The 20,355-nt window shown below is 38.1% G+C and overlaps 1 protein-coding gene across 3 annotated transcripts in view; it reads left to right on the forward strand.

Moving 5' to 3' along the window:
- Window positions 1-4,686: 4,686 nt before the first annotated feature.
- NALCN (sodium leak channel, non-selective) overlaps window positions 4,687-20,355 on the forward strand; it is a 361,051-nt gene continuing 345,382 nt past the window's right edge. For all 3 annotated transcript variants that reach the window (XM_066235655.1, XM_066235656.1, XM_066235654.1), the window contains exon 1: window positions 4,687-5,029. The gene's annotated coding sequence lies outside the window, so the exon portion shown is untranslated. The remainder of the gene's footprint in view (window positions 5,030-20,355) is intronic.

The raw sequence follows: 20,355 nt of genomic DNA on the forward strand, positions 1-20,355 counted from the left end.
GAGAAGGGAAAGAGATTAGTGAAATTATATATACATAACACAGTGTTATAGAGAGCAGGACAGCAAATCCTGGAGGGAAGGGGGAAGGCATTGTGGGTAAGGGGCGAGGGGGATGTCGAGGGGATCTCAGGGGTGGGGGAGATATATTCAGTGGGACACTTGAATCTATGTAAACACAATAAATTAAAATCAATAAAAATTATAAAAAGAAAGAGGACCCAAATAGATAAAATTAGAAATGAAAGTGAAGAAGTAACAACTGACATCACAGAAATACAAAGGAGGGTAAGACCTATGAAGACCTATATGCCAAAAAGTTGGATAACCTGGTGAAATAAATAAATTTGTAGAAACATACAATCTTCTAAAACCGAATCTGGAAGAACCAGAAAACCTAAGCAGACTGATTACAACAAATGAAATTGAAAGTTATCAAAAACTCTCAGCAAACAAAAGTCCTGGACCATATGACACCACATGCAAATTTTACTGACCATTGAAAGAAGAACTAACATGTATCTTTCTCAAGCTATTCCAACAAATTCAAAAGGAAGGAAGACTTCCAAGCTTATTTTATGAGACAAGCATTGTCCTCATTCCAAAACCAGGTAAAGACACCACAAAGAAAAAAAAAACTATAGGCCACTATCCCTGATGAACTTAGATGCTAAAATTCTCAACAAAATATTAGCAAACTGGTTACAGGAATACATTAAAAAGATCATACATCATGAACAAGTAAGATTTATTCCAGGAGGCAAGGCTGGTATAACATTTACAAATCAACAATTATTTATCACATAAACAAAATGAAAAAAAAATCACATGATCATAATAATAGATGCAGAAAAAGCATTTGTTAAAATCCAGCACCCATTTATGATCAAAACACTGAGCAAAGTGGGAACACAGGGAACATTCCTCAACATAGTAAAGGCTATACATGACAAATTAACAGCCAACATTATACTGAACTGGCAAAAATTCAAAGCAATCCTTTTAAGATCAGGAACAAGACAGAGGTGCCCCCCTTTCACCACTCTTATTCAACATAGTTCTGGAAGTCCTAGCCACAACAATCAGACAAGAAGAAGAAACAAAAGGCATCCAGATTGGAAAAGAAGACGTAAAACTGTCATTGTTTGCAGATGACATAATATTGTACATAGAAAACCCTAGAGTCTCAGCCAAAAACCTACTAATTTGATAAATGAATTCGGCAAGGTGGTAGGAAATAAAAGAACTAGTCAGAAATTGGTGGCATTTTTATACACCAACAATAAACTGTCAGAAAGAGAAATTAAGGAAACAATCCCCTTCACTATTGCAACAAAAAACAAAGTACCTAAGAACAAATTTAACCACAGATGTAAAAAACTTGTACTCAGAAAACTATGAGACATTTAAAAAAGAAATTGAGGAAGATATGAACAAGTGGAAGCATATACCATGTTCATGGATAGGACAAATTAAATCATTAAAATGTTTGCACTACTCAAAGCAATCTATAGATTCAATGCAATTCCTATTAAAATACCAACGGCATACTTCACAGATCTAGAACAAATATTCCAAAAATTTATACGGAATGAAGAAAGAAGCTGGATAGCCTCAGCAATCTTGAAAATGAAGAACAAAGTGTGAGGTATCACATTTCCTGATATCAAGTTATATCACAATGTTATTGTTATCAAAACAGCTTGATACTGGCATAAGAACAGGCACACAGGTCAATGAAACAGAATAGAGAACCCAGAAATAAACTCATGCATTTAAGGTCAATTAATATTTGACAAAGGAGGCAAGAGTATATAATGAAGTAAAGTATATACAATGGTGTATACAGTGGTGTTGGGAAAACTGGACAGGTACATGCAAAGAAATGAAATTGGACTACCAAATTACATCATTCACAGAAACAAACTCAAAATTAATAAAAGGCTTAGATGTAAATCATAAAACCATAAAAATCTTGGAAGAAAACATAGGCAGTAAACTCTCCAATATCTTTTGTAGCAATATTTTTGCTGCTATATCTTCACAGGCAAGTGAAATAAAGGAAAAAATATACAAATGGACTATATCAAACTAAAAAGCTTTTTGCACAGCAAAAGACACTATTAACAAAATAAAAAGATAACCCACACAATGGGAGAACATGTTCACCAATATGTCTGATAAGGGGTTAATAACCAAAATTTGTAAAGAACTTATAAAACTCAACATCAGGAAGGTAAACAATCTAATTTAAAAATGGAGGCTTGACCTGTGGTGGCGCAGTGGATAAAGCGTCGACCTGGAAATGCTGAGGTCGCCAGTTCGAAACCCTGGGCTTGCCTGGTCAAGGCACATATGGGAGTTGATGCTTCCAGCTCCTCCCCCCCTTCTCTCTCTCTGTCTCTCCTTCTGTCTCTCCCTCTCCTCCCTAAAATGAATTTAAAAAATCAGGACTATGGTTTAAATGGGCAAAAGAACTGAATAGACACTTCTCCAAAGAGAACATACAGGTGGCCAATAAGCATATGAAAAAATGTTCAGCCTGACCAGGCAGTGGTGCAATGGATAGAGTGTTGAGCTGTGATGTAGAGGACCCAGGTTTGAAACCCTGAGGTCATGGGCTTATCTGGTTTGAGCAAAGCTCACCAGCTTGAAACCAAGGTCACTGGCTTGAGCAAGAGGTTACTTGGTCTGCTGTAGCCCCCTGGTCAAGGCACATATAAGAAAGCAATCAATGAACAACTAAAGTGCCACAACAAAGAACTGATGCTTTCATCTTTACCCTTTCCTGTGTGTCTGTCCCTATCTGTCCCTCTCTCTGTCTCAATCTATGTCTCTGTCACTTACACACACACACACACACACACACACACACACACAAATATTCAACATCACTAATCATCAGAGAAATGCAAATTAAAACCACTAGGAGATATCACCTCACATCTGTCATAATGGGGGTCATTAACAAATCAACACACAAGTGCTGGTGAGGGTGTGGAGAAAAAGGAACCCTCCTACACTGATGCTAGGAATGCAGACTTATCAGCCTTTGTAAAATCAGTATGGCATTTCCTCAAAAAGTTAAAAATGGAACTGTCTTTTGACCCAGCTATCCCACTTTTAGGAATATATCCTAAGAATCCCAAAACACTAATTCAAAAGAAGATATGCACCTGCATATTTACTGCAGCATTGTTTACAATAGCCAAGATCTGGACATAGCCCAAATGTTCAATGGTGGACGAGTTGATAAAAACAGTGTAGTACATATACACAATGGAATACTACTCAGCCGTGAAAAAGAAGGAAATCTTATTTTTTGCAATTGCTTGGATGGACCTGGAGAATATTATGGTCAGTGAAATAATCCAGGCAGAAAAAGACAAATATCGTATGATCTCACTTATATGTGGAATGTAATGAACACGGTAAACTGAGGAACAGAATAAAGGCAGAGGCAGGGTAAGAGGGAGCAGAGGAACAGTTGTAAGAGGGAAGGGAGATGAGGGAATGGGACCAGAGAAGGTGAAGGAATTATCCAAATTATATATATATATATAACACATAGATATAGATAACAGGACAGCAGGTCCCAGAGCAAAGGAGGGGGAGCAGTGAGGAAATGGGAAGACAAAGGGGGTATAATGGGGGGCACGTTGTGTGAAGTTGAGGGTGTTATATTTAGTGGGACGTTTGAATCCATATTAATACAATAAATTTAAAAAATTAATAAAAATATTTAAAAAAATTTAAATTATAAAAACTCTTAATCGGGTGATAAAATAGCTCTAATACAGGCCTGAAGTGGATAGATTGCCAAAAGGATTTGTTAAAATGGTAACTTAATTGAATATACATAAACAGAAATCATATCTTAAACTTGTGTGTGGGACTTGACTTCCATATCTGGGGCTATGTCATTTTGTGATAGCGAACTATTCTTTCTTCAGGAGTTCAGTTTTTTCTTTCGAAAGGAACTTCATTCACTTTTATCTCTCTCACTCTATTAATGTGCCTGTGTGTGTATGCTGTCTAAATCACTGTCAATGGTTTCTTGATTGGTTTAATCTGTCTACAAGGGAAGACGTCAACCCCAGAGTAAACTTTCCAGGTGGTGCAAATAAGAGGAAAATGTCCCCTGGGCCTGGGCATGGTGGGTGCTCAAGATTCCAAGATTTCCCTAAATCTGTCCTGCTAGGAGCCAGGAAACATCCAATACAGCTTCCTGTTTGGCTACATTTACAGTGAATGCATGGAGGTTAACATCAAGTTTTGAATGGAAATGCACATAACAAAATATTTTAATATTAAGGGAAAATGTTAACATGGTGTGTCACTAATGCACTCCTTATGTACCAATTTCATATCAAGGGTGAAACAGTCGGCATCCTCTGATACTGTGCCCAGTAAGACAAGACTCCACACACGCGCAAAACGCACGCACCCAGGCCTTGCTCCATCTCTATGCATTTGCCTTGCGTGTGCCCCGAATGTGTCCGTCTGAGTGCACACGGCCGTGCTCCGTGAGCACGACAGAGCCCACGAGAGGAGCTGGCACCGGAGAGCCCAGCTGTTGCTGTGAGACTGCCAGCGGCAGCCAGAGAGGAGAAACCTGCTAGCACAGACCCTCCTCCCCACCAACTGCTGCGCAGCCTCCTCCGCGGGTTTCTCCTTTCATCCCAAGGCAGCCCCTGCGGCAAAGTCAACTCTGATTTAAAAAAAAAAAAGAAAAAAAAAGAGAGAGAGAGAGAGAGAGAACAGAAAAAGAAAAAAGAAAAATAAATAAATAAAAGGAAAAGCCCTAGCCTCCGACCTCGGTCGCTCGCAGGCCCCACCGCCACCCGGGCGGCAGCAGCGCGCGGCAGCACGCCCAGCGCCGAGCCCGGCACCGGCGGGGTGGCGCGCGCCGACGGAGCCGCGGGAGGTGAGGGGCCGTGTCTCCGAGCGGTGGGCGCCGCGCCCTGCCTGCTGCCGCGCCGCCACTGCCGCACCCGCGGCACCATGACCGCTCTGAGCACTAGGGTTACAGGTTGGTCACGGCCTCCCAAAGCCCGGGCGCGCGTCGGTCACCCTCTCCCGGCTGGGCCCAGGCGGGCGGGGGACGGGGATGGGGAGGGCCCGGCACCGGGGGCGGTATGGGCATCCCTACCCTCGGCGGGGAAGGGGCGCGGGCGGCCGAGATGCGCCTCCCTGCCCCCGCAACAGGATGCGCCTTCCTCGGCCTCGGCGGCGCGCGGGTGGGCGCTGGAAGCCCAGGGCCGCCAGACCTCGGCCTGCCCCTCGGGGTGTTAGTGGGCAGGTGGCTGGGGTTGAGGAGGATTGGTGGGTTCCTCCGCACCTGAAGCCTAACGCGCCGTGTGGGGGTCGACCTGCTCTAGCAGGTTTCAGAAAGGGTCGGGGGTCTGCCCCACCCCACCTCCAAGCTTCTGCGTATTGCTCTAGGCTTCATATCAGTCTTTTTTCTTAATTGTCCTGGCTGAGCAGCTATATCTAGGGTGGCCGCACAGCAAGCAAAGCCGTCACTTATCATTGGGCCCTTACGACACTCTAGATCTCCAGGCTCAAATCTCAAGGCGGGCCCAGAACCTTGAGCAACTGGGGGGTTATCCCTCTGACTCGAATTTTCCTCTTTCAGAATGGTTGAAAACTCTGAACTGAGATCCTGATAAATTCTTGATATAGCATAGGATAACTTCCAGTTTTAGGTATAATTTTTCAGGGAATATATATTATTAAGGATCTGCATTTATATACACACAGGTTTGGACCTCTGGGTCATAGTCTTAATCTTGTGTTTGTGTGATCACCAGTAGGCCCGGATTTCCTTGGTGGTGAAATGGGAGGTAGGTACCAGTGACTGTTGTGTATAACAAGGCCAAGATTGGAGGAGACATTTAATAGGGATCGAAAATTAACAGGTGGCTATTTTTTTTTAATTTGCGATTCATATTTTCATAGCTACAATTGTGATTTGATTTGAAATTAAGTAGAAGGGGAGGAGAGAGTAGATTATGGCCATTACCCTTGAGGCAGACATACAACAGGAGTGGCTTTTTACATTCAGAGGTTAAATTTCATCCATTTTAAATAAAAATATGGCTTCTCAAATTTCTTTTTTTTTTTTTAAATTTTGTAGTGTATTTAATTTATTCCAACATACAGAAAGCATTATTTCAAAAGATCACCAATATAATCTTATTACTGATATATTTTACCTTCATATTTTGTACCAAGTCTTTGAAATTTAGAGGGCATTTTACCCTTTCAACACATTTCAGTTTGGACTAATACCTTTCTTTTTTTTTTTTTTTTTTTTTAAATAATTTTATTTTTTTAATGGGGTGACATCAATAAATCAGGATACATATATTCAAAGATAACAAGACCAGGGTATCTTGTTGTTCAATTATGATGCATACCCGTCACCCAAAGTCAGATTGTCCTCTGTCACCTTCTATCTTGTTTTCTTTGTGCCCCTCCCCCTCCCCCTTTCCCTCTCCCATTCCCCCCTCCCCCCGTAACCACCACACTCTTATCAATGTCTCTTAGTTACACTTTTATGTCCCACCTACGTATGGAATAATGCAGTTCCTAGTTTTTTCTGATTTACTTATTTCGCTTCGTATCATGTTATCTAGATCCCACCATGTTGCTGTAAATGTTCCGATGTCATCATTTCTTATGGCTGAGTAGTATTCCATAGTGTATATGTGCCACATCTTCTTTATCCAGTCATCTATTGACGGTCTTTTTGGTTGTTTCCATGTCCTGGCCACTGTGAACAATGCTGCAATAAACATGGGGCTGCATGTGTCTTTACGTATCAATGTTTCTGAGTTTTGGGGGTATATACCCAGTAGAGGGATTGCTGGGTCATAAGGTAGTTCTATTTTCAGTTTTTTGAGGAACCACCATACTTTCTTCCATAATGGTTGTACTACTTTACATTCCCACCAACAGTGTATGAGGGTTCCTTTTTCTCCACAGCCTCTCCAACATTTGCTATTACCTGTCTTGCTAATAATAGCTAATCGAACAGGTGTGAGGTGGTATCTCATTGCTGTTTTGATTTGCATTTCTCTAATAGCTAAAGAAGATGAGCATCTTTTCATATATCTGTTGGCCATTTGTATTTCTTCCTGGGAGAAGTGTCTGTTCATATCCTCTTCCCATTTTTTTATGGGATTGTTTGTTTGTTTGTTGTTGAGTTTTATGAGTTCTTTGTATATTTTGGATATTAGGCCCTTATCTGAGCTGTTGTTTGAAAATATCATTTCCCATTTAGTTGGCTTTCTGTTTATTTTGTTATCAGTTTCTCTTGCTGAGCAAAAACTTCTTAGTCTGATGTAGTCCCATTCATTAATTTTTGCCTTCACTTCTCTTGCCATTGGAGTCAAATTCATAAAATGCTCTTTAAAACCCAGGTCCATGAGTTGAGTACCTATGTCTTCTTCTATGTACTTAATTGTTTCAGGTCTTATGTTTAGATCTTTGATCCATTTTGAGTTAATTTTAGTACAGGGGGACAAACTGTAGTCCAGTTTCATTCTTTTGCATGTGGCTTTCCAGTTTTCCCAGCACCATTTATTGAAGAGGCTTTCTTTTCTCCATTGTGTGTTGTTGGCCCCTTTATCAAAAATTATTTGACTATATATATGTGGGTTTATTTCTGGAATTTCTATTCTGTTCCATTGGTCTGAGTGTCTATTTTTCTGCCAATACCATGCTGTTTTGATTGTCGTGGCCCTATAATAGAGTTTGAAGTCAGGTATTGTAATGCCCCCAGCTTCATTCTTTTTCTTTAGGATTGCTTTGGCTATTCGGGGTTTTTTATAGTTCCATATAAATCTGATGATTTTTTGCTCTATTTCTTTAAAAAACGTCATTGGAAGTTTGATGGGAATTGCATTGAATTTGTATATTGCTTTGGGTAATATAGCCATCTTGATTATATTTATTCTTCCTAGCCAAGAACAAGGTATATTCTTCCATCTCATTATATCTTTTTCAATTTCCCTTAACAATGGTTTATAGTTTTCATTATATAAGTCCTTTACATTCTTTGTTATGTTTATTCCTAAGTATTTTATTTTTTTTGTTGCAATCGTGAAGGGGATTATTCTTTTGAGTTCCTTCTCAGTTGTTTCATTGTTGGCATATAGAAAGGCTATTGACTTCTGAATGTTAATTTTGTATCCTGCGACCTTACTGTATTGGCTTATTGTTTCTAGTAGTCTTTTTGTGGATTCTTTGGGGTTTTCGATGTATAGGATCATATCATCTGCAAAAAGTGATACCTTTACTTCTTCTTTTCCGATATGGATGCCTTTTATTTCTTTGTCTTGTCTGATTGCTGTGGCGAGAACCTCTAGTACCACATTAAATAAGAGTGGAGAGAGTGGACAACCCTGTCTTGTTCCTGATTTAAGGGGGAAAGCCTTCAGTTTAGTGCCATTTAATATGATGTTAGCTGATGGTTTATCATATATGGCCTTTATCATGTTGAGATATTTTCCTTCTATACCCATTTTGTTGAGAGTCTTAAACATAAAATTGTGTTGTATTTTATCGAAAGCCTTTTCTGCATCTATTGATAAGATCATGTGGTTTTTGTTCTTTGCTTTGTTGATATGGTGTATTACGTTAACCGTTTTACGTATGTTGAACCATCCTTGAGATTCTGGGATGAATCCCACTTGATCATGATGTATTATTTTTTTAATATGTTGTTGTATTCGATTTGCTAGTATTTTGTTTAGTATTTTAGCATCTGAATTCATTAGAGATATTGGTCTGTAGTTTTCTTTTTTTTGTGCCATCCTTGCCTGGTTTTGGTATGAGGGTTATGTTGGCCTCATAAAATGTGTTTGGAAGTATTGCTTCTTCTTCAATTTTTTGGAAGACTTTGAGTAGAATAGGAACCAAGTCTTCCTTGAATGTTTGATAAAATTCGCTGGTATAGCCGTCAGGGCCTGGACTTTTATTTTTGGGGAGGTTTTTAATGGTTTTTTCTATTTCTTCTCTACTGATAGGTCTGTTTAGGCTTTCTGCTTCTTCTTGACTCAGTCTAGGAAGGTTGTATTGTTCTAGGAATTTATCCATTTCTTCTAGGTTGTTGAATTTAGTGGCATAAAGTTTTTCATAGTATTCTACAATAATTCTTTGTATATCTACGGTGTCCGTGGTGATTTCTCCTCTTTCATTTTGGATTTTGTTTATATGAGTTATTTCTCTTTTTTCCTTGGTAAGTCTTGCCAAGGGTTTGTCAATTTTATTGATCTTTTCAAAGAACCAGCTCCGTGTTCTATTAATTTTTTCTATAGTTTTTCTGTTCTCTAATTCATTTATTTCTGCTCTGATTTTTATTATCTCCTTTCTTCGGCTGCTTTTGGGTTGTCTTTGTTCTTCTTTTTCTAGTTCCTTAAGGTGGGAAGTTAAGTGGTTCACTTGGGCTCTCTCTTGTTTGTTCATATATGCCTGAAGTGATATGAACTTCCCTCTTATCACTGCTTTTGCTGCATCCCATAGATTCTGATATGTCGTATTGTCATTTTCATTAGTCTGTATAAATCTTTTGATCTCTGCACTTATTTCTTCTTTGACCCATTCATTTTTTAAAAGTATGTTGTTTAGTTTCCACATTTTTGTGGGATTTTTTTTCCTCTTTTTTGCAGTTGAATTCTAGTTACAAGGCTTTATGATCAGAAAATATGCTTGGTACAACTTCAATTTTTCTGAATTTGCTGATGTTGTTTTTGTGGCCCAACATATGGTCAATTCTTGAGAATGATCCATGTACACTGGAGAAAAATGTATACTCAGTCACTTTGGGATGAAATGTCCTGTAGATGTCTATCATATCCAGGTGCTCTAGTGTTTTGTTTAAGGTCACTATGTCTTTGTTGATTCTCTGTTTGGATGACCGATCTAGAGCCGTCAGCGGTGTATTGAGGTCTCCAAGTATGATTGTATTTTTGTCAGTTTTTGTTTTAAGGTCAATAAGTAGCTGTCTTATATATTTTGGTGCTCCTTGGTTTGGTGCATATATATTAAGAATTGTTATGTCTTCTTGATTCAGTGTCCCCTTAGCCATTATGAAATGGCCATTTTTATCTCTGAGTACTTTTCCTGTCTTGTAGTCAGCATTATCCGATATGAGTATTGCTACACCTGCTTTTTTTTGGATGTTATTTGCTTGGAGTATTGTTTTCCAGCCTTTCACTTTGAATTTGTTTTTATCCTTGTTACTTAGATGAGTTTCCTGTAGGCAGCATATAGTTGGATTTTCTTTTTTAATCCATTCTGCTACTCTGTGCCTTTTTATTGGTGAGTTTAATCAGTTTACATTTAGTGTAATTATTGATACTTGTGAGTTCCCTATTGCCATTTTATATCTTGCTTTATGTTAGTTTTGTGTCTTGTTTGATCCTTCTCTTTCATTTTTCTATCTTTTGTTTTTATTTGGTTGTATTCCATACATCTTTCCTCTGTTGCTATCTTTTTTATCTCATGTGCTTCTCTGGTGGTTTTTTCAATGGTGGTTACCTTTGAGTAATGAAAAGGGTCCCTACCCTGTTCATTGTAGCAAACTATTTTGTGAGTACTTTTCCACTCCATCGTCCTTTGCTACTGTTAATCTCCATCTTCTCCCCCTCTTTCTTTTTGTTGTTGTCACAGTTTAAATTTGGTTGTATTGTGTTCTTCTTGGAGCTTTTACTTGTGGCTCTGTTTTTTTTTTTTGTTCTTTGTATCTGATTGGAGAACCCCCTTTAGTAATTCCTGGAGTGGGGGTTTTCTGATGATAAATTCCCTCATCTTTTCTGTATCTGTGAATGTTTTTATTTCTCCTTCATATTTGAAGGATAGCTTTGATGGGTATAGTATTCGTGGCTGAAAGTTTCTTTCAGGACTTTAAATATTGGGGTCCACTCTCTTCTAGCTTGTAGAGTTTCTGCTGAGAAATCTGATGATAATCTAATGGGCCTTCCTTTATATGTTGTATTCTTCTTTTCCCTGGCTGCCTTGAGAATTTTTTCTGTGCTGTTGGTTTGTGTCAATTTCATTATGATATGCCTTGGAGTAGGTTTGTTGGGGTTAAGAAAACTCGGAGTTCTGTTTGCTTCTTGAACTTGAGGCTTTAGTTCTTTCCACAGGCTTGGGAAGTTCTCATCTATTATTTGTTTGAGTATGTTCTCCATTCCATTTTCTCTCTCTTCTCCCTCTGATATACCTATTATTCTTATGTTATTCTTTTTGATGGAGTCAGATAATTCTTGTAGGGCTATCTCATTTTTTTAAATTTTTGAGTCTCTTTCTTCTTCTCTCTGTTGTGCCTCAAGTTGCTTGTCTTCTATTTCACTAATCCTCTCTTCTATCTGACCTGTTCTATTAGCTAAGCTTGTTACTTCCTTTTTCAGCTCGTGAATTGAGTTTTTCATCTCTGTTTGATTTGTTTTTATAGTTTCAATTTCTTTGGACATATATTCTTTGTGTTCATTGAGTTGTTTTCTGAGCTCCCTAAATTGCCTTTCTGTGTTTTCTTGTATATCTCGGAGGATTTTTAGGATTTCTATCTTGAATTCTCTGTCATTTAGCTCCAAGGTTTCCAATATATTAAATTTTTTCTCCATAGATTTTTCCTCATCTAGCTGTGTTACCTCTCTTTCTTTTGTATCCATGATATTCGATTTTCTCTTCCTTAATGGCATCTGAGGGTGGTTTTGTTGATAGTATTAATGAGATTTAATAAAGAATAAAAAGTTAAAAAAAATAAAAAATCAAAAAGAGTTGTTTTTTTAAAAAAAAATTAATAATGAAATAAAGAAAAATAAAATAATATATTTTTAAAAAAGGAAATTATTCCCCCCTCCTTTTTTCCTCTCCTCTCCCCTTTTTCTTGAGAAAATCTTGTGGTGAACTGTGAATTATAACAAACAATGCCTGTGATGGAGGTCCTGAATTGGGGAAAAGTAATAAAGGGGCAAAAAGAAAAAAAGAAAAAAAAAGGAAAAAAAAAAAAGGGGGGCGGTATGGACCCACAAAAAGCAAATAAGGAAAAAATTTGGGTCAAGAATAAAATGATTTGCTTTTAGGTGTTGGTGTTGTCTAAGAGTTATGATGAGAGAAATAAGAGAACAGAAAAATGGGGGGACAAATTAAAAAAATACTATTGTATTTAGTGGAACAAGAACTAGATAAAATGGAGAGCCAGGGATGGGAGCACTGCTAGTGAGTTAAAAAGGTGAAGTAAAAACCCCCCAAAATGCCACAAACATAAGTTTGAGTCCCAGATAAGATAATTTGTTTGTTATTGAGGTTTGAATGAGAGGAGATGTAAAGGAGAAAGGAAGAAACTAATATAGAGGGAGAAAAGAAAGAGAGAGAGAGAAAAAAAGAGGGAACCAGTAAAAGAAGAAAAACGAAAGGAGAGAGAGAGAGTTAAGGGTTTTGGAGTGCAACCCTCATAGAGAGAAAGGAAGAGGAGAAAAAAGATAATGGGAGATGTAACACTTATGGGTAGTGTAGTTCAAGGAGAGGAGAGAGTAAGACCGGCAGAGAGTTAATCGGCCAAATTGGAGGAGGAAAAAAAGTATCAAGAATGAAGATAAGAGAAACAAACGAACAAATATAATAAAATGGGATAGGTTATAAAGTCTGCAGATTATTCTTGATTTTGAGAGGTTATCTTCTTGCTTTTTCTTTTCTCTCCCTCTTCCTGGTCGGTGACTCTTTACCCCAGGTTCTGCCCCTTTGGCACGCTCAGGTAGAGGTTTGCAGTTGATAAGTCTCTATGGCAATGTCATGTATTGTGCTTTAGTCTCGTTGGGAGTCAAGGCTCATTAGCTTTCATAGGCTCCTACAGTGAGAGAGTCCGTGTTCCTGGAGCCTTTCTCCTAGTCTTTCCTTCCTCAATTAGTAGCCTGATAATCCAGCTATGGGATTGTTGCTGCCTCTGCCTGGATAGTAAGATGTTCAAAGAGCTGGCAACTCCCCACTCTATTTCCACTCAGCACAGGGCTCTGGGTAAGGCTCAGTCAGTCAGAGCTGCTAGCATAATCAGGCGGGCTTTCCGCCCACTCAAAGACCTCTGGCTCTGCCACTCTGTCCGGTAACACAGGCGGGCACCCACTTCCGGGTTGCTTGGAGGAAACTCTCATTCACTATCTGCGCGCGCAGACCAGGATATGCGGCCAGTAGTCTCACGCTCTGAGTGAAACCCCCAACCGCATGGAAATTTGCAGCGCTGGAATTCGCTCTCGCTCAGTCCCCGTGCGCGGCTTTTGCAAGGCGCTGGGGTGGCCCGAGATTCCGCTTTTGCCCACACAAAGGCCCCTGACTCTGCCCCTCTGTGCAATAACACGGGCGCGCCCTGCCGAGGCACTCGGAGGAATCGCTCACTACCTATCTGCGCGCGCACACCAGGATATGAGGCCGGCCGCGTTTCCCTGAGTGAAACCCTCACCAGCACGGAAAATTTCCACCGTTGGAATTAGTTCTCGCTCCCTCCCGTGCGTGGCTTTCCCAGGGCGCTGGGGCTGCCCAGAGATTCTGCTTTCGGCCCACAGAAAGGCCTCTGACCCTGCCTCTCTGTGGGGCAACACGGACACCCACCTCCGGGGCTTAGGAAGAGATCTCTCGCCCACTAACTGCGCACCAACCAGGAGAACGGGTAAAATGGCTGCCCCGCTTGTCTTTCTTTGTTTGGGTTTGGCGCGAGTGTTAGCTTGTATTGCCCGGCTTGCCACAGGAACAGTTTTTCCTCCGCTAGGATCTCCATGCCACAGCCTGGTTCGGCCTTTTGTGCGGGCCTGGATGTATTCACCCCCTTTGCCCACCTCAGTTTCTATATTCACAGTTACCAGAGAAAGCCGCCCTGTTTAGGTTAGTGAGGAAGGCAGAGCATTTCTTACTCCCTATTTCCTTCAGGATTTGGTTATATATTTAGCCAATTTTTCACTCGACTATACCTTCGGGTGTATTGTGAAGCATCTGGAGGCTCCAAGTATAGGTTTTTCTGTTTCTGGTTGAAGATCTTGTTGAGTTTTGGGGGAGATTTATCGGTATCGCTTCCTACTCCGCCATTACTCTGACGTCATCCCGGCTTCTCAAATTTCTACAACAGCAAAGTCATTTCCTCACTGGTTGGCTTTCATTCTATGGACCTTTCTGTGTTGGATTTTTTTGTTTTTCTGTTGTGTATTTTGAGCCCAACACTGCTAAAACCAAGCAGAGTGAAGGAAAAATCAGGCCTGGGAGAAAAATTTTTGAATGAATGTACTCATAGGACCCTCTTCTATGGTAGTGGAAGACTTGACATCTTGCAGAATAGATGTGCTGACACTGATAGGGACTAGTCTAGAAGCTCTATAGAAGCTGAAGGTAAGTTATGCCTTGGGGGATGGTGGTAATATACTTATGATATTGGATATGATTCGAAAAAGGAAAATGTTTTTAAAGAAAAAGACTTAATCAAAATAATATCATTTGCTTGCAGTTTAGAGCACTGAAGGGTTGAGGAGTATTTTCTTCTTTGGGTGTGGAATTTCTTTGAAATGGTTTCCATTTGCTTCTCGTTTCTTCATATATTATGAGTGTGTATGTGTATACGTGGGCATACGTGTAGGTATTTGTTTTATCGTTTACCCTTGATGCTGAGATAATTTCAGCGTCTTAATGGCTGTGTAAATTTATCCCAAGAGAAGAGTCACATGTAGATTTAGAGTTTGTGAAGAAAAAAAATCACATCTACCCACAGCACTGTATCCTAATTGCAAGCAAGCTAGGCATCAGGAGCTGGGGATTCAATGGGGAAAGAGATAAACCCCCACCCTAAGAATCTGTCAGGAAAGACAAATCTGTAATTAAGTAGATAGACAATGAGATATCCTATTTTTTAGTTTTGGTTAGGAAATTATGACATTCAATCTAAAGAAATTATGAATTGCCCCTCAAAAATGGAATCAACATTTTAGAGTTTGACTGTCATGTTATATGAGTCTTACCTGTCTTAAGGACTTATACACAAAGCTTTTCACCTCAAAACTCTTATGTGCACACATTTAATATTTAATTTATCTTTTGAATTTTAAAGTAACTGGACATGATAAAAATGACAAGAGATGGTAGCAAGAAGAGAATAAACATCCGTCCTCCTAACAACCTAATCAAATGGTTGTAATATTTGTGCATTTACTGTAATTTTTGTAATACTATGTATTTTGTGTAGTTGTAGTGATGGTATTGTATGTTTCTTAATATTTGTTATAAGCATTTTTTCATTTTTTATACAGTGTTATTACTTAGAAAGTTGTAAGTGGCTCTGTAAGAAGACTCTAATAGCCTCACTTAAGTAGCCATACTTCTATCATTGGATAGTTGTTTCTGTTTTTCATCATTATAAATAATGTCTTAATAGCTATAGTATAGGGTTTTTAATTCTAGTGAATATTTTTTCATGATAAATTAAAAAAAATGATATTTCTGGAAAATTGATTATTTAAATTAGTATGGATATATGTTATGTATATACCATATGCATTATGTATTATGGATCTATACATATCTGCAAGTTGCTTTCCTAAGGATTATCATTATGAATAAGATGCTATATATGCTTTCTGAGATAGATTGGCTTTCTTTTGAGTATTTGTGGATCACTTTTCTTCTTTTTCAGGAATAAAAAAAAGATAAAATAATAGCTTAGACGTATGACCTTTGCACTATATAAAGACTTGACCTTTAACAAATTCATCTGAAAACCAGATGATAAAATACACCTCTTAGAGTAAAACCTAAGTAGGAGTGCTATAAAAGTGGTAAGCTGAAAAAAAAAAAAGGAAATGCAAGTTCTTTCAGTAAAAAGGGTTTTTGAGCCCCAGGGTATAATTATGCTTTTTGCTTTTCTACTCACACTTCAAATAGATGATCAAAGCAATTTATACAGTGAGAAACTTGCACCCCACAGGTACAGGGAAAAGAATTCTGTTACCTCTTAGGCCATAGACTCCAAGGTATTTCTCATAGATACTGTTCAGGTGGAACTGGACTAATGGAACTAAAGGGCAAAATTAAGGTTCAGGTCACAAGTCTCTAAGAGAGTGTGCAAAAAATAAGGAACATAGTTCCTGGCAGACCCACTTACTTTAAAGTGGCGAAGGCTTAAATTGGGAGCATTCTGCAGCTAAGACAGAATTGCTTGACTTCTGAAGCAATTTCTCTGTAAGAACCCAAGGCAGGCGGAGCCACACCAAATGGAATATGATCAGATGACAGGGACTGACTCCACAAGTCCAGAGATAGGGCAGGAACAGAGTTCTGTAGAGGGAGCCCAGGAAAATTGGAAAATGAAAGATCAGAACACTGCAGCCAAGGGAATCTCTTATGTGGAGATCAAGAGTAAGACTTATCTCCAATTATGCAAAGGAAAGAGATGAAAAGAGGGCTTTGTTTGGAGCAAGGATAATGTGTGTGGGAGATAGCCAACAGAGACACATGAATAAATGGTCCTACTGACAGGGAGATCAGAGCAGATGAAATACAAGCCATGTCCTAAGTGAAATACAGTAATTTATTTTAGATGAAAAAAAAAATCCAAATATGCAGGTGAAGCCTGACCAGGCGGTGGCGCAGTGGATAGAGCGTCAGACTGGGATGCGGAGGACCCAGGTTCAAGACCCCAAGGTCACCAGCTTGAGCGCAGGCTCATCTGGTTGAAGCAGAGCTCACCAGCTTGATCCCAAGGTTGCTGGCTTGAGCAAGGGGTCACTCACTCTGCCCCCTGGTCAAGGCACATATGAGAAAGCAATCAATGAACAACTAAGGTGTCGTAATGAAAAACTGATGATTGATGCTTCTCATCTCTCTCCATTCCTGTCTGTCTGTCCCTTCCTCTCCCTCTCTCTCTCTCTGATTCTCTCTCTCTGTCCCTGCAAAAACAAACAAACAAATAAACAAAAAACAAATATGCAGGTGAAGATGAGTTATTAAAGAGCAGGAAAAATTAATAAAAAGTAGCCAACATCTAGGTATAACCTGGTGAATGCTTTGGATTTGAAAGAAAAGATTTAAAGGAAAATATCCCAGCAGTATTTTGAGCAAATAAAAAAAAGAATTGTCTATTTTCTAAAGGGAAAATTTAAACTGGCTTGATATACCCTCTCTAAAATAAAGTATCAGCAAGCAGTAAAATAATATTCTGAAGATATACAATTCTAAAATATACAGAAGACAATTCTTTGATGATACTAATATTGATCAAAATAGGAAAATAAAAAAGATGAAAAAATACATAGTAAGCAAATGCTACCAAAAAAAGGTGAGTTAGAAGTATGCAAGTATCAGAACAATAGTTCAAAAGTAATTAAATGAGAAAAATTAAAATAATAAAAGTTACTATCTTTAAGAAAATTGTTATAAGCCTCCAATGTATACTAATTATCATAGCATTATAATATGTATAGCTGAGAGTATTCTTATGTGTATTTATTGAAAGACATGGCTCATAGGTGTAGCATTTCCTCAGAGGGTTCTATGACCTAAGAAGGAATTAATAAAAAAGCAGCATTTCAATTTAGGAAGTAAACAACAAAATAGAACTAAAGAGGTAAAGAAAGAAAATAATGTGTAAAAACATGAATAGATTCATTAAATTTAGGAAAGCTTAAGATCTGGTAGAAGAAACTATGAGCCACAGTGTTATAAACTTTAGGCATGTTAATCTATAGTTATCTATAGGATGTATTAACGTGCCAAGAAATAGAATAAGCCTGACCAGGTGGTGGTGCAGTGGATAGAGCATTGGACTGGGATGTGGAGGACCCAGGTTCAAAACCCAGAGGTTGCTTTAGCATGGGGTCACTGGCTTGAGTGTGGGATTATAGACATGATGCAATGGTCGCTGGCTTGAGCCCAAGGTCGCTGGTTTGAGCAAGGGGTCACTTGCTTTGCTGTAGTCCCCCTCCCTCCTATCAAGGCACATATGAGAAAACAATCAATGAACAACTAAGATGCCGCAACAAAGAATTGATGCTTCTCATCTCTTTCCCTTCCTGTCTGTCTGTCCCTATCTGTCCCTCTCTCTGTCTCTGTCAAAAAAAAAATAGAATGAAGTCAAGAATAGGACAAAAATAAGAATGGGAGTCAGCAAAGGGAGGTGTTGGAGAAATTGGGGATAAAATTCTTAGGTAGAGTGACTGGAATCACGACTACAGTAATGGAAGTAGAGAGGTGGACAACAGAGATTTACCAATAGAACAAGTGCTGTCAGACCTTAGTCACCATATCAAGGATTGAGCTGGAAGGATGGGTAAAGAATAAATCCAAGTCTTCAAGCTTGGGTGATTGTGGGTATTTTAGTTCTTACTTTGTTATGCCTAGATAAAACAATTAGTTACTACTTTATCATTTAGTTAGCTGTAGATCTTTTGCTTCATTATTTAAAATAATCTATTCCCCTTTATTATTTTAATGAAATTCATAAGAAATTTTATATATTACTCCTGGAACAGAGGAAAGTTTTAAAAAAGTACTTCTTATTGCTGAAAACTATAAATTATGGGAGCCTGTATTAGACAAGATACACATTTGTATCAGATGAGATACAACAAGTCAGTGATGATTGAAAATACTATTGAATATATTACAAAATTTGCCTGAGGTTAAAATAAATGATAAATAATTTAAAACAAATAAGAATTTTTTTAAGCCTGGACACTTGCTTAACTATTACTCCCAAGAGCTAAAGCACAGAGATTATGATAAATATTGTAAAAAAGGGATTTAATATTTCAGATTTAGAGCTTGCTGGATTTGGAAACACCTCTCCTTAAATTATTCTTTTCTTACCCCTCAATTGAATATATGTCAATATTTTATGGAATAAAAAGACTTAAACCCTGGAGAGCCTAAAAACAACTTTTAACTTCTTATTAAATAAAAAATTAAAGTGTTTTAAAACCAACTCGGTTGAACTAGGTAATTTATTTTTGCTTTCCTTCTTTCAAGAAATGAATAGTTATTTCAAATGTATATTCTAGACCAGAAAATTATAGTAGAAAACCCAGGAAAAAAATATAATAAATATATAAAATGTATTCCATATAATTTGTTTTAGAAAATTCTGAAGTTCTCTGAGGAAAAGTAAAAACAATATATTTATTTTATAAATAAAAATTTTTGTCTCTGATTTCTATTTTTTGTGTGTGTTGCTTATAATTAGTCTAGTTTTTTCCCCCAACCAGTCTTATTATGAACAGGAAATTCTAGAGGTGTTAAAATACTCTTCTAAGCATCTGACCAGTGATCTCATCACTGGTTGGAACCACTGCTGAGTGAGTGTGTAAGAATCACCTGGGGATATATATATATAATTTTGTGTATGTGTGTGTGTGTGAGTAGAGAGAGAGAGGGGAGGAGAATGGGGTAGAGGAGCAGCAATCATCAACTCCCATATGTGCCTTGACTGGACAAGCCTGATGTTTCAAACAGGTGACCTCAGCATTCTAGGTTGATGCTTTATCTACTGTTCCACCACAGGTCAGGCTAAAGATACCTTTTCTCACACTCCACCCTGGAAGGTTCTGACTTAGTATGTTTGAGTTCAAGAATGAGTAGTGCTGAGAATGTTTAAAAACACTTGGATGATTCAAATGTTAAGCAGCCGTTGGAAACTACTATTTCTTTTTATATTGTAAACTCTGTTCTACACATTCTTTATTTTTCAATTACAGTTGATAGTCAATATTATTTTAGTTTCCAGTGTAAAGTGTAGTGGTTAGACATTTATGTGACTTATAAAGTGATTTCCCACTATAATTATAGTACGCATTTGGTAGCGTATACAATTATTACAATATTACTGATTAGATTTCGAACTCTACTGAACTTGACATCTCAGTTACCATTTGTAACTGCCAGTTTGTACTTCTTATTCCCTTCGTCACCCAGTTCCCTAACTCCCCTTCCACCTACCAACCATTGGCTTGTTCTCTGTGAATCTGTTTTGTATTTTGTTTATCTTATTTTTAGATTCCACATAAGTGAAATCTTATAGTATTAAAGTCTTTCTCTCTCTAAATTATTTCACTTAGCATAATAACATCTAGGTCCATGGAAACTACTATTTTAAACAATTTACCTTTTTGTCCAAACTTTGTGAATTTATATTACAAAATTAAACAACGCGTACATACTAATACTAAATAAATCTGTTCAATTTTCCATATGATTTAAGTCCAGTATGGAAGTTTTGAAAACCATTATTTTCCATACACCTGCTACAACCTTTGTAGATCTATTACAAGACTAAGCAACCACAATAAAAATAGGTAATCTCCTTTTCTGATTTTTTATAATCCT

Source organism: Saccopteryx bilineata, chromosome 6, assembly GCF_036850765.1.
Source record: "Saccopteryx bilineata isolate mSacBil1 chromosome 6, mSacBil1_pri_phased_curated, whole genome shotgun sequence".
Lineage (NCBI taxonomy): Eukaryota > Metazoa > Chordata > Mammalia > Chiroptera > Emballonuridae > Saccopteryx > Saccopteryx bilineata.